Raw genomic sequence first — 15,389 nt, forward strand, 5'->3', positions numbered from 1 at the left:
TTTGGGCAACACTAGTTTAGACATTGTTTTAGTCAAATCTATCCCTAAAAGGGTAAACAAGAGTACACAGGGGTTGGAAGACTATATGAAAATCCTATGTCTGTCATATTAGGGACACCTTTATACGCATTTAGGTTAGTAATTATAAATAAATAGGCTAAAGACGGGGATGTAGCCCCAAAGTAAACTTAGCTTGTGTTAAGAGTACTACGATAACTGATGAATATTTTTATGAATAATATACATAAATACTTATAACGTAGGTACAGATAAACACCCAGATACTGAAAAACATTCAGGTTCATCACACAAACATTTTTTAGCTGTGGGAATCGAACCCACGGCCTTGGACGCCGTGTCGCTGCCCACTGTGCGAATCGGCTGTTAAAATGCTGAAACCAGCCCAGTGGAATGGGGAAAAGGGAGAGACTAAAGGTGATCAAATAACGAGAGCAGCATACGGGATAAACGGATTCTTCGGCACTTCGATTATAGTAACAACCCTCAATTTAATAAAAGTGTGACCCCAAGGTGCTCACTACACTACGACACCTCGTATTGTAGTTTGTAATACTAATATCCTTTTTTTATATGGAGAGTATTATACAGTCTTTCTTTAAACTTCGCTTTTATAAATCAAATGTAATATTAAAAACTTGAGTAATTAATTTCTGCCTCATCGTGTCTACGTACGTAATGATGGTACTGATTTTCAGATTCTGCTGAAGATAGGCGTAGGCGGTGGCGGGATTTCTTTTAAATTTCATGGCAAATAAGAATTACATCGCGGACGAAGTCGCAGGCAACAGCTTAGTAGTAAATTTATATAAAGTTTTTTAACCTGCACTTATAGAAAATATCAGTTAGTTAATTAAAAATTTTAAAAGCAAAAATACCCAAATATTTTTGTATGCCTATATATTATATCTAGTACTTAATTTTATCCCACGATTTTATTAAATAATTAAGAAACACGTACCTACTTGAGATGATGTAACTTTAACATTTTTTAAAGTCGACTGGATGAACAAAGTCAAGAGACTGTATAAAGCTACTAAAGAAAACATAACCGACTCTGAATTTCTTGGCTAACTTTACTTAAATACCAGTTTGCATCGATATTCAGATGAAAAATGGCAGTGTCTTACCAATTTTCATCCCTGATCTAACCCCCTCAGCGATGAAATTTTCGAATGTAATATTAAAGCCTTTATCCACCCCCTGGATATAATGTACCTAAGTACCTACCTCCTTGACAAAATTTCATAACGACCCATTAAGCGGTTTAGTCGTGAAAAACATAGAGTCCCTTTCGCTTCTTTCATTCTTGTGGATAGATACCTAGTCGGTATACCTACTTCTGTTTAAGACACATCTAAATCCGTCTTAAAACTGTTAAAAACTAGCATCAACAGTAATTTTATTGTAAAATGTTCAAAAATTTATTATACTACATACTTTATCGTTTCATGGCGTGAAATTTTTACATACTTTTTTAACTAAAGCTAAATGGAAGGCACGCTATTATTTTGTAATGTACCCAACAAGCGGTAAAAATAAAATAATCGTATTATTTTATACGACGCCATCTTACAATTGATAGGAAAAACAACAAACATCTAATCCAACATCGCCACCTAGTGAGATTCACTGGAACTACAACAAGGAGCCCCAAGGTAGTAAATTATGCGACGTATAGATGGCTAACTTGCTATATTAACTTCCTACTTGATGGATGAAAAAATATACAGATAACATAAAAAATAAAAAACATATTCTTTGCGTCATATCAATATTTTTTTCGTGATAGTTTTATTGAATTTTTCAATCTTTTTGAAATGTCTTATTTGATATTTTTACTTTGTTTTTACTTTATAATGGCAACATTTTAACTGTTTTACCGACACTGCGCTAATTGGACGCAGGCGCGTCGTGAACTCCTTCTCTTTTTCTATTGGTTTATTTTATGTCATGCCCAAACCCTCGCTTGTAAAGTTAATGTACATCAAGCTTGTGTATTTTAAGTTAACATTTAAAATTGTAAATTATATTAACAATACTATCGTTTATGGTAGATATAGTAATTAAACTGTTTATTGCATTGTGATGATAAGTGCTGTGAGTACTCAGCGTTGGGAAATTAAAGCGGCATCGTGGAGTCACGAAAACGAAGGTAAAAAAAGTTTTCATTGTTTCTACTGACGCTACGGTTGGAAAGAAAAATTGGAAATCGATTCTAGCAAAGCGTGCAGCCGCAAAATTTGTTTGCTATTTCCTGAATCACCAATCTGTACACATTTCATCTGCTTAAAACTGTTTTTATTGTAGTCCAAGAAAGTATGTAACAAGATCAATATTCTTACATCGAAAGGTAAACATTATACACACGGTTTCATTAATTACACTTTACACTCCTATGTACGGACACTATAATTCTAATATCGCAATTAAAGAACTACTATTGAATTCAATACTACAGTAGTATTAAAAAGATAACCTATAACTAATCTAACAAATGTTTATTATTTCTTATTTATATAGAATACCAATACCTCAACTCACAGTAAATATTATGCCATTTGGGACATAATAATAGGATACATTTATTTAAAAACATCGATTATGCAAATCGTACATTACTATTTAATACTGTATGCAGATTTTATGTGTTATGACCAATAATAAAAAAAAACTACAATCTATTTTCATGGCTACCAGTTTCAACTGGTTATCATTTATAGTGCTTCTATGGAATATATCAAGCATCAAGGTTACTTCTATAGCATTAATTTTAAAAAAATGTTGTTAAACACAAGCCCTAATGCCCCTGGTATGGTGAAGATCTGGTAAGTCTGTATATTATTTTTTTTTATATTTTTTTACTCTTGCTGCAGAAATATGACAAACATTAATATTACACAGAGCAAAACTACTTTTGGACCTGCCAATTTAGTTTGGTTAAAGAGAATTGTTTGCATCAGAATTGTGACTTAGTGAAAATTATTTTTATTGTATATGTACACACAAAATATTTTTACTTATAAACCTATGTCTCAAATAAATTCATGTATATGAGTTCAGCCTAACTTACATGTATCATAAGCATCCATAGTGTTTCAGAGCATGTTTTTGAACATATTCAGCATTAGTATCTACTCTCCAAGTTTTTTGAAGTCAAATTATATGTCTATTTTAATAGATATTTTCAGTTCAGTAATATACTTCATTTTTATTATAAAGAAATATCTACTACCATTAAAATATTTATAAACAAAAAATTACCTATGTACCAAACAACTGATAGCTTCAATTCATTTTATAAATATTCATTAATTAAACTGTATAGTTTAAATAGCACCTAGTAAAATTTAAATCTGTGTTTATATTTTAAGCTTAACACTATTTTTTCTCCCTTTGTAAAATAATTATAAAATACTAGCCTTTGTGATGGTTTGGATGGTTGATACTAATTCCTGTGTCTATGAGAACTTAAGGGTATTCAAATTCAAAATTCAAAATTCATTTATTTCAAGTAGGCCTAATACAAGCACTTTTGAAACGTCAAGTCTGTCCGTGTGTAGTGACTCTACCACCGGTTCGGAAGGCAGATTCTACCGAGAAGAAGCCGGCAAGAAACTCAGCAGTTGCTCTTTTCCAACATCAAAAATTTACATTTTATATTTTAACATTCATTTTTCTATCTTGTGAGAGATGAAAGCGGAGCCGGATGCTTCCAAGCAACCTTGTCATTAAGAAACTCATCAATTGTATAATAACCTCGCTGTAATAAATGTGTTTTAACACATTCTTTAAACTTATGGATTGGTAGGTCCAAAATTACCTTAGGAATCATATTATAAAAGCGTATACTCAATCCCACAAATGACTTCTGCACCTTTCGCAGACGATATGCAGATGTCACTAATTTATGACCATTTCTTGTAAGTCGACTGTTTATATCCACTTTTTGTTTATAAAGACTAATATGTTGTCTTACAAATACTATATTGTTATAAATGTATTGTGAGGCTACCGTAAGTATACCAATTTCTTTAAATTTTTCACGGAGGGATTCACGTGATTTAAGTTTATATATTGACCGTACAGCTCTTTTCTGCAATATGAATATAGTTTCAATATCAGCAGCTTTGCCCCATAATAAGATCCCGTAAGACATCACACTATGAAAGTACGCGAAGTAAACAAGTCTTGCTGTTTCTACGTCAGTAATCTGTCTAATTTTCCTGACGGCGTAGGCAGCCGAGCTTAGTTTACCTGCTAGTGTGTCTATATGGGTACCCCACTGAAGCTTACAATCCAAGGTCATGCCCAGAAAAACTGTGGAATCTTCCATTTTTAGTGATTCTCCATTTATTATTATATTTTTATTAACTTTCTTTACATTTGGTAAAATAAATTCCACACACTTAGTTTTTTATGCATTTAAAAGTAAATTATTGACAGTAAACCAGTGCGACACATGCGACATAGCACGGCTTACATCGTCAGAGTTGTCTCTACCTCTATCAGTTTTAAAAATTAGAGATGTATCATCAGCAAACAGTACAATGTCACAGGTTTCACTGACATGGTGTGGTAGATCATTTATATACACCAAAAATAGAAAGGGACCCAAGATTGAACCCTGTGGGACACCCATTGACGTAGCCGACCCCTGCGACTTAATGTCTTTTATGCAAACCCTTTGGGTTCTGTCACTGAGATAAGAGGCAACCAAATTTAGTGCAACGTTTTTGATACCATAATGGGCTAGTTTAAGAAGCAAGGTTTTATGATCGACACAATCGAATGCTTTGGATAGATCACAAAAAACACCAATGGCATTCTGCGAACGTTCCCAGGCATCGTACACATGTTTTAAAAGTTTAGCGCCTGCATCCGTGGTGCTACGACCTTTAGTAAAACCGTACTGCTCCGGATGTAGTAAGTTATTTACATTGAAGTGATTCAAAAGTTGATTTAATATAATTTTTTCAAACACCTTACTAAGAGCTGGTAAGATTGAAATGGGTCTGTAATTGTTAATGTCGTTTTTATTGCCAGATTTAAATAGAGGTATAAGTTTACTATGTTTCATTAAATTTGGAAAAGTACCTCTATCAACACATTCATTAAAAAGTATGGCTAAGTAAGGGGCAATAACGTCTATAATGTTAGATATTACCATTACAGACATACCCCATAAATCACCGGTTTTTTTCTGTTTCAACAACTTAAAATTCTTTATTATATCATATGCAGATATATGTTTAAAATTAAATAAAACGTTGCACTCATTAACGTTGTTCCTCAATAAACTCTGAGCTGCAGTAGGTGAAGAATTAAGTGAATCAGTCAACAAAATAGGAACACTCTGAAAAAAGTTTTCAAAGGTACTTGCAACCTCACTGTCAGCGGTAACTTTATTATCATTAATAATTAATTCAAAGTTTACGTTGCGAGATTTAGCTTTCCCAGTTTCATTATTAACAATTTTCCAGGTTGTTTGTACTTTGTTATCCGATTTTATGATTTGATCCTTAAAGTATAGCGACTTAGCATGAAAGCAAACGTTCTTAAACGTTTTAGAGTACATTTTTACGTGTTGTAGGAAAGCTGGAGTATGGTTATATTGTTTTTCACCATAGAGCTCATACAAATTATCTCTACTTTTGTATATGCCAATAGTTGCCCAATCGCTAAACTTTATTTTTTTATTGAAATCTATATGTTTGAAATTGAATATTTTGTTAAATTCATTTTCTATAATATTAAAGAGCGTACCATAAATGCTGTCAGGATGACCGTTCTTAAAGACAAGGGCAGGAATTTTGGATGATATTTCACCTTTGAATCGCGTCAATTTGCTCTTAGTTATCGGCCTACACTTGACGATATGTTTATCTTTGTTTATATTATTCAAAACAGTAATTTGTTGGCCACAATGATCTGATCTTAAGTTGGTTATTATCGATTTACCTAAGATATCACAGTTGAGAAAAATATTATCTAAACACGATGCTGAGGTTGCTGTGATTCTAGTAGGTTCACTAAAAGCATAATTTAAATTAAAACATTTAAATAAGTTTAGCAACCTAGTCGTAGTTGCATTACTAAGTAAAATATCAACATTAAAATCCCCGCATACTATTGCTTTTTTTGTGGATACAGACAATCGCTTAAGCACATCTTCCATTACATCCTCAAAAAGGCTAAATTCACCTGAGGGGGGACGATATACACACACTATTATAAATCGCTCCAGCTCCACACAAGATAGTTCTACAGTGCGTTCAACAGAAAGACTAACTATGTCTTTTCGCTCCTTACAAGTTATATTATTGTGTACAAAAATTAAGGACCCACCATGAATTGCAGTCCTTCTGAAGAACACACTTGACATTTTGAAATTCCTTAAGATAACTGCTGGATGTGCACCAGTGAGCCAATGCTCAGTAATACACAGAATGTGTATATTGAGTTTTTGCACAAACAGTTCTATTTCAATTTCTTTGCCGGTTAAGCTCTGTATATTTTGATGTACAATGTTCATATTGGAGAGCTTCTCCGTTGTCTGGCTATCTAGTTTAAATAATTATAAGAAATTTTCTTAGTACTTGAACAAGTACTTGGGTCATTATCAGAAATATTGGTACCTAAAGTACAATTTGTAAAGTTGTCAATAGACTTAGTTACAACACTTGTAACTGTATCATTTAAATTGTAAGCTAATAATGAGGCTATATGTTGCTTACATTTTTTTGACAGATAAAAAGTATCCCTAGTCAATAACAGTGGTGAAATAAATTTATTCACATCAAAATAAAAAACTGCCTCACTATGACGGCATGTCAAGTTATAGAAAAAAGTAGATACAATCATCCTTTGATGGAAACGCATGTTGCATAAAAAATTTCAATCAATCCATTACTGCTTTTCGCTCTTTATGTATGGAAACATGCAGAAACAAAAATCCTTGTCTACTACATAAAAAAAAACTTCAAAAAACATTATATAATTTTGAGTAAGGAAATAGACTTATAAAACTGGCAGCCTTGCTCTCAAGATGTCTCTCTTAACACTATGATGACCTCCACAGATTGTTGCATGGTTCTGACATAAATATCACTACATGCAATTGTAGTCTGGTGTCATGTAGATCTAATTGTTTTTAGTCAAGCCTTAACAATTTATTACACTGTATTATTGTCACATGTATCCTTGGATGTTTCGTAATAGACAATATTATCCGATGTTTCATCTGAAACCATTTTTACTAAGAATTGGTAAATGGGCCAATATAAAGCATTATTTAAAAATTCATTGCATTTATTGAAGGACAAAATCATACTTCTGACTCTTTTGCGGAGAGATCCAGTTGAGTTCCATTCAAGACACAGACCTCTAACTTTTAGAGCTATGTGCGTTTTTGAATAATAAGTATCACCTATTTTTACAGTGAGGGGAAACATTGAGAGGAAACGTAACCTAACTATTTACCAACTTAACATCATCAATTGAAAGTAATCTGAAGTGGCAATACAAAAATATTGATGGTAGTTGTTTCTATTTTTCTACTTTCCCTTAAGCTAAGGCGACCAAAAATAATTAATTTCTGCCATTTTCGAGTTCTTCCGAGACACACAGCACAGAACACAAATCTCCCTAGGGTGATATAGAATAAAACTTTTTAATCAGCTTAGTGATTTTTACATTGATTTAATAATTTATGTATAAGTGTTAAATTGCATAGTGAATAGTTTCGCGTCACTGCTTCCAATCCACAAATGTTAAACTTTATTCCAATACCGTATAACTGTGCATCCAACATTATTGTATTCAGCCTACCTGCTCAAGCCGGCACCGGCAGCTATACGGCAAAAAAAAAGCGAAAAGATAATTTTCGTCGAGCCAAGCCACGGACGAAAGAACAAAGGCTTTAGGCTGCAGCTACACGACGCGAAATAAACGTGCAGCCGCCGCGGGGCAGCCGTTTGACAGTCGCGTGCAAACGTGAATAGCAAATATGGATTCTATTATCCACGCAACTACATTTAAATTTCTTGCAATCGGCTAACTCGCGCTTCTTTCGTGCGATTGGAATTTAAATGCTATGTTGACAATTGCTACAGTAATTTTGTAAAGTGGGTAAATAATTAAACATTGATAACTTTAACTTGATAAGAACAAGAAATTTTAATAAATTTATAAGCATGACAAATTGCTGCTATTGAATAATTCTTATATTTATTTATTGATTAGATTTAAAGAAAAAATTAATTGATATTTGATTGACAGTGAACATTCATATTATTGTGTCTGTGTGTATTTTGAGCCGCTGCTAAGATGCCTACTGGTGTTTTCGTCGTTATGATAGGACAATTCACATTTGTCATTATCTTATCGGCTTGAACGCAGCAACTAAGCAACAGCTTCGCGGTTTCCGAGTCATACATCATCATCATCATGATCCAACCATCTCCGCCAACTAGGGCACAGGCGGGTTTAGGCCACCACACTAGACAATAACGGAGAGATAGACTTAACACTATGCAGAACTCTCAAGGTACTCATGTATCCTTCCGATGTTTGCCTTCACCGCTAAAGCAATTTCTTAAATTAAAAACGCACGTTTCACCGTTGCGTGGCGGGGATTAAACTCGCCCCCCCCGGTAGAAAAGCCGAAGCCTTATCATCACCGCTTGATCCGAGTGATTGGATGATTTCAATTAACTGATTTTTTTATCATCGTGTGCGTAAACGCAGCGGCCAAGCGGTTGCCACGCGGTTACCGCAAGAAAGATGCACGTCATCTAAAGGTTGCCTTACGCTTTTACCTAGTTATAGCTGGTTATTACGCCTCCCGCAGGTGTAACTTGTTATCTCTTACCTGGAATTCTTTTATTTTCTTTCATGATTCTAGTTGAAAACGTTTACAGCGCGAAAGTATTGTCGTAAAACTTTTTCGTTGTACTTACACGTCTCGGTGGACTTTCGTTACTTTGTGTTTTGAATTTGATTGTTTTAGGAGAATTTATATTTTGAAATGTTTCTTTTAAATGTGGCTATCTCTCAGTTTGTTTACTCGTCATTTAGGTAGGTAACTAACGAAAAAAAAGTACTAGATACCTATGAAGTTCTAAAGTTATTCCAAACGCCAAGCGTACTTGCCACTAATTCGATACCATAATAGGATTTACAAGTAACATATATACATATTTTTCAAAATTAGTCAAATGAGGATTTAAAACATCGTGGTCGCATTTTTGGCAGGTAAAGTAATAAAACTAAACACGGTCCAATCCTCCCACTTGTCCTACCAGATTCGGCTCGTTCCCCGGCTTAGGAAATTCCACCCGTCTGAGGAATTGTCCGTGGAACAGACAACTTCCCATTTATAATCCCGCTCACCAGGTGGGTGAAAAAACATTTAGTCTTAAGCTGGGACTGGCAACAAAAGCTGGTACAAACGTCCTAAAAATATATCAGTTTTGAAAATCTGTCGAAAAAAAAATTGTTATAATATGTCAGTATTCGATCTGTTGCAGAGATGATATTGTGATATAGACTACCTGCACAGGCAATGTTATTAAAAATATGAAAAATATTTTCTATAATATTGACGTGTATGCGGGGAGCTATAGTGTTAGTGTAAATTCGTCTGCTATGCGGAAGTATTGCACATCATTTGACACGAGTAATCAGAAGGCGGTGGTAGATTGGAATTTATGAGTGTTGAGTGTGTATTTGTTTAAGACTGTACAATTTTTGTGTTCATGTTTAGTGTCTCTAAATACAGCGCTGACAATAGTTCGTATAGTCTCCCTGCGTCACACGAAATCGGTTTATTCAAAATGTTGCTTGCTAAAAAATTTACGAATCAACTTAAGTTATTGTTTTATTCTGCTACTTATTGTGCTGTATTTTGTAGTTTATAACCTAGAGTCTAGTTCTTTTTCTTTTTTTTAAATTTTCGGATTTAAAAGTATTCTTATTCTGTCTCTTGGATGCGAGAAATGTCTTGTGTCATATTTTCCTTAAGATCGGTACTGCGGTTGAACAGAACATAGGTAACAAACAAACAGACATGCCATTATATTAATAATATTTCCTTGTTGTGCCGCGAAGGTTCACTCACCCGCGAGTTCTGTTCGTGTGTACCGTTTTCCCCGTTTTCCCACTAACAAACAAACTAACTAAGGCACCATAGCAAAGATATGTTATCAAAAGCTCAGCCATTTTAGTATCAACAATACAGACATTATCTTTAGCATTATTTCATACCAGAAATCATGTATTTCTCCAGGATCAAATGTCTATGCCAGTCTCTGGAGCTTAAACTATTCATGTGCAAAAAATAATAACTATCTAGTTTAACTGCGTAAAAGAAGGATACAAACGCACTTTCAAATTTCAGTATTTAATAGCAATGGTAACCTTACCAAAATTATTTATTCAAATAGTAGGTATTTCCTGAAATATACGCTGTTTGCTTATACAATTATTTTTCCATATCAACTAATTTAAAACATTTTAATTTTGCATGTGATGTTAGGACTGTATCTGTTTTCTTTCAGTAAAAACTATGGCAACGGTTTACTCAAAAACTATGAGGTTTTCAGTTTCTCAGATAAGTATCAGAGACAGTACATAATGTACCTCTAGAGCCTGTGAAGTGTTATTTCGGTTTTCATATACACGTTGTATATTTGAAATGCAAGTAACTCCTAAAAGTTAGCTCTAACCACAACGCTATCAATGCTTAACTATATATACTCTTACTGCTGCGGTTTTATAGGTAAAGCTTGCTGTTATGATATAGTCTATGTTTTTGCAATAAACGGGTTATGTCACGCAAAAAATTCGGGCTGGGAGTTCCTCAGATTAGTGCGTTTACTTGCAAACTCTGCTTATAACTGAGCGTTGATATTCATCCGGCGTCGTTAAGACTAGTCATCACGTAAGCAAGTGACGGTTGCAAAAAAATATGAGTGGTGGCATTCACCCGATGCCCTTGAACCGTCGACGGTCACCACACTCAGCTGGTACGACGGGGCAGGCTCGCTGAGCCTTGAGTGGTGTCTAGGACATTCAACCGAAATAGTTTGGAGATTGTCATGTTTTATAGAATGTGTTTTATACATCGGAAAGCGATTTATTAACGTCTTAACTATGGTGTCTGCCTTGAAACTTTAAAATGTTTTATGGCTACCCAGTTTCCAACCCAAAACCAGCTTGAACTTTAAAGAATACGTACGCAGCTACCTGGTTTCCAATTAAAAATTTTGCTTTTACATTATGGAATTATAAATTATATCAAAAATCTATTATAACATCATCATTATTTCGAACAACAGAAATTGAGGTTCATAAACCTCGATTTCTGTGGAATTGCCTCAGTTTGAATGAAATGGCTCTATTTATGTAGGGATTCCCTTAATCTACCGTAGACATTCTACCACTTATATCCAGCGGCTTCCTGCAACTCGTTTGATATCCTCTGCCCACCGGATCGGTGGTCTACCAACGCTGGTTTTTCGCTGTAGTGCGAAGGATAACAGCATTCTTCGGCCCAACTCGTACTGGAGATTTTCTTCATTTTACATCATCTACATACCCTGTTCATATCCTCTTTGCACGCCACTGCGGACCGAGACCGACGGATTAACGTGCTCTTTGGGGCACGGGAAAAGTTAATGGCACGTTGCAGGAAATGTTCCTTGCATGGCCTACAATGCGTTTTTCTGTTTATAAGAAATGGTTTCCCAGCGGGAAAAGTTAATGGCACGTTGCAGGAAATGTTCCTTTCATGACCTACAATGCGTTTCTCTGTTAAAAGAAATGGTTTTCCAGTCACCATCAGGTGGACCATCTGCTTAGATCATGAAATCAATATAAAAAAAACTAAACCACCGAGGCCCTAAACAATGTTAGGAAGCTAGAAAACCTCTTTAACCATCGTTATTGTTGTATGCCTACTTATCCAAATCAGTTATTACCTACATTTGTTTTTAACTCAAACTAACAACTCGTTAATTTTAATTTGTTTTTAACGATTGTAACTTTACTAAAAACCGTTTGTAACAAAAAGATTCATTCGTAGGTACCTCAATTTTTTGTGATGATTTTAAAAGCAGGAAACGTAATACCATGAATAATTCACCGAGTAGGTGCGCATAGATATGTCGACTTATTTGGAGCTGTAGTATATAATAACAAAAATAAAAAGTCATATAACGACTTTACGTTGTCTATTCAAGATACTAGCATTTTCATCTATTCTATACATACATAAAAAGAATGAAGAAGCGGTGTGAGCCCAGTGGGTAGGACTTCGACTTAACTTTCGAGGGGAGCGAGTAAAATCCCAGCACGCCACTCTACCTCCACTCTCCACGCACCTCTTGCAAAATATCACTTGCTTCAACAGCGAAGGAAAACATCGTGAGGAAACCTTCATACCTGAGAGTTCTCCATAATGTTCTCAAAGGTGTGTGAAGTCCACCAATGCATCGCAATAGGCCAGCGTGGTGGACTCCGGCCTAAACCCCGTCTCAATGTAGGAGGAGGCCCGTGCCCATACAAATATACATATAAGTTGAGATTTATTTTTGTTTGACTTACTATTAATGCTTTCTCTCTAATGCTCTGGAAAAAAAATATTTTTCAGTATTTGTGAGCGCCCTAATGCCATAATGCTCTTTTTTATTCTCGTTTGTATAAAAGTGCATAGGTAAACCAGAATCTGATGCAATTTTGTACAAAATTTCTGTACTGCCAGTGACATTAAAATGCACTTATGATTCGGCGCAATCGTAAGTCATAGATTTAAAGAAACGTTTTTAAAATCGCATTCGAAGTATAAACTGACTAAGTGGGTGGTACGGTTCCGTACAGTACAACATGAAACGATATATGTATGAATAGTCATTGCCATTAGACAGTCAACTTTTTTTTCTTGTATGGTTCTACCATAAAAAAAACAATGTTTATTGTATGGGGACTGAAGCTCGTTAACACTGCGTTATCCAGTAGTTACGGGGTTACAAAGTTACTATATCGCCATTAATGCATCATGCTATGTACACATTTTGTATATAATAACGCATCAAAAGTGCCATCTATGTGCCTATTTGAATAAAGAAATATTTGACTTTGACTTTGACTTGTCTATATCAATATGGATGATTGATTTAGTAACTTTGTACCTCAACGTCCATCGAGCCTTTGCTGCGCCCATAATCACCTAAACTTCTTAACATTTTAACCTGCTCCTGGTTTTACCACTGATCTCTCATTTCTGAGTTGCTCACGTATAGTACTTCGTCGTACTCTGAGTGACTTGGCTTTCTTACCGCACTTCTATTTAACGACAGAACTAATGCTTTAGCTATTTATCAAACAATCAATATGCTGGACTAAAGGACTCTCCCAACGGGTATTCTCATAATCACCTCTCTGGGCAGACGGGTCGGTAGTTGCAGTAGATAGTGCCAGCCGTGCAGGAATTATAGTCAATGCTAAACCGCGGACTGGTTCGTTACGCGTTGTCGACTGGTTGTTGACTGTTGATGGTGAATCGTAAAGTTTTTTTTTCATCTTACGACTAGTATTACAGAACTTTTTCTAATGCACTAGAGTAGATTCTGATGCACCTATCAACATACACAATTAACTATATTTAACTAACCTACATACTAAACATTATCAATATAACAAATGCACCACAGAGCAACCTTTGTGAGTTCAGTTGAAAAAACTGTTAGCCGATAAATGAGCAAAGACCTTTAACAGACAAAACGAGACATTCCAATATGACATTACTAGCTGTTGCCCGCGACTTCGTCAGCGTTTGATTTTGTTTTTTGATGTGGCATTAAATTTAGTGTAGATCTAAAAAAATTAAAGTATTCAGTATCGCTAAGCCTTAAATGCGGGGTTTGCTGCTGTTCGTAAAGGAGTTCTGTCCTCTATCTCCAACCACAGTTTGGGCAAAATTAAAAACATATTATAACCTCTATAGTACAAAAATAATTATTTACATCGGTCTTAATTTGTCAGAGTTATGGAGTAAAATCGTCAAACACTTTCGCCCCCTCTCCCAAAGGAACCGAGCTTAATGTCGGGACAAACAGTATCCTATATTACTGCTAACACTTCCAAGAATATGTGTACAAAGTTTCATGAGTATCGGTTAAGTAGTTTTTGCGTGAAAGCGTAACAAACAAACTTACATTGACATTTATAATATTAGTAGGGAAGTAGGGATAGGGATTACCAGCATTCAGCGTTAATCAGCGTTATTAAAGCCTAAAGTAGGTAGTAGTTGTAGTATCACAGAGGACAATGCTGCCTGTTTTCCATTGTATTCCCTTAGTCGTTTCTGAAGATACCTGCAGAAAGAGGAGGGTTTGTTACAACTGTATTCTGATCTATCGTCACTCCGCGGCAGATCAGAACCATACCTAATTATATATTCATATTTTGTTCATAATCAATCTTAATATATATAAATCTCCTGTCACGATGTTTGTCCGCGATGGACACCTAAACTACTTAACCGATTTTAAATTAAATTGGCACACCGTGAGCAGTCTGGTCCAACTTAAGAGATAGGATAGCTTAGATCTTTAATTATAGTCGCAATTTTATTTTGTTGCAAATTATTTGTCTATAATTGACAGTCACATGTTTTATATATATATACTACTATACTCATTTAAGGCTTAACGATACTGAATAATTTAAAAACAAAATCAAACGCAGACGAAGTCGCGGGCAACAGCTAGTATTATTATATGTATTGAGTCAGGTAAATGAATATTGGGTTGATAAAAAGCAACATGGAGTATATTTTGCCTCATACTTAATTTATTATTTTAACGTAAAATGTTCCGCATGTATTGCGGTTACCTTTGCGATATTTAACCAGCTTAACCAATTCCGATAGTAAAAATTTAAACCTTTTTCATGCAAAATCTTATTTGCGATAATGTTCGACGGGTTCACATGTTTTTAAATTTAAATAATTATAAAAGGGTATTCCAATGCCGGTATTAATTTATTTAATTGAAGCGGCTACCAATATTAAATAATGAAGTTTTCTTTATTCATTATAGAACCGACGACAGTTTCTGTGGAACTGAAATTCATTCTTTGTAATTTCAAGCCTTCGCATGCCATATCGACTCCACGCATGAAAAGTAAGGTTATTGTTGAAAATGAAACAAAATTGACCACGAGCGGCCTGCTTGTCATGCACTTTTGCGTTGCTTATGTGGCAGCACGACTAGAAAAATTTTTATCCCCGACTGACAAGGGATAATTTACTTATCAGCCTGTCAAAGCACGGCAACAGAGAAAAGGATAACTTATAGTTTACTTTTTGA

At 34.9% G+C, this 15,389-nt stretch overlaps 1 protein-coding gene across 1 annotated transcript in view; it reads left to right on the top strand.

The window, feature by feature from the left end:
- The first annotated feature begins 1,935 nt into the window (after nt 1–1,935).
- Nucleotides 1,936–15,389, top strand: part of LOC120631101 (protein gustavus) — a 123,576-nt gene continuing 110,122 nt past the window's right edge. Inside the window, exon 1 of the mRNA XM_039900540.1 lies at nt 1,936–2,173. The gene's annotated coding sequence lies outside the window, so the exon portion shown is untranslated. The remainder of the gene's footprint in view (nt 2,174–15,389) is intronic.

The sequence above is a fragment of the Pararge aegeria genome, chromosome 17 (genome assembly GCF_905163445.1).
Source record: "Pararge aegeria chromosome 17, ilParAegt1.1, whole genome shotgun sequence".
NCBI lineage: Eukaryota > Metazoa > Arthropoda > Insecta > Lepidoptera > Nymphalidae > Pararge > Pararge aegeria.